Here is a 901-nt window from a genome sequence, read left to right as displayed (position 1 = left end):
ATTTTGACTGTTTATATTAATACGGCTCACCATGTTACTTGAAATCGTTAGAATTTTAATCAGTTATCAACATGACGTCTCTGAATAATGCAAGTACTTCAGAATGAGCTACATATTCCAATCGGGAATAAAGTCAAGAAAGCTTTTCGTACGTTATTTGATTCTTATCAAAAGAGCATCTAGTTTCCAAATCAGAGCTGTTAAGGTATGAACTACACTTTGATAGATGCTAAACAAATAGATGTAACAGCCACTGTTATTGAAAACGTTGGGTATTATGAGGTGTGCGTATGACATTCCCAAGAATAGAATTTTACATGACCTCATTTTTTTTTTACATTATGAGGATATCAGATACATCATACATTTGATCCATTCTCACCGAATATATGTCAAGCATCAAGCTTTACGTATTAATCAGAAAATAAAATTGTTTAGCAATCCGTTTAAACTCGATCAACAATGGAACTTTGAACTGCTCTAAACTCATAAGCAGCGCTAGTAATAAAAAAATAATATCATTGAGAAAATAATCATATGCAAGTACGACAGAAGCATTAGAAATCAAACAGTAAAAATAATGGCATTTAAGAAAGTACCCACTGTAATTTCATGTTGCACTCAAACCAACTAATAATAATAATAATAATAAAGATAATAATAATAATAATAAAGAGCATGAACACTACACAATACACAAGGCAACTGTTTCAAAACAATTTTGGCATAAAAGTGATGTAGATTTCTGTACTAGAAGCAACAAGAAGAATTAAACCAACACCAAACAACTGTAGCAATAGCAATTTCACCAACTGTAGTCATAACAGCAATGAGAAACGTCACTCTAGCAGCATCACTAACCAATGCAACAGTTAAATTCTTTAAGAAAAATTTTAGAAAT

This window comes from Octopus sinensis, linkage group LG2 (assembly GCF_006345805.1).
Source record: "Octopus sinensis linkage group LG2, ASM634580v1, whole genome shotgun sequence".
Classification (NCBI taxonomy): domain Eukaryota; kingdom Metazoa; phylum Mollusca; class Cephalopoda; order Octopoda; family Octopodidae; genus Octopus; species Octopus sinensis.
Note: the sequence above shows the minus strand (reverse complement) of the source record.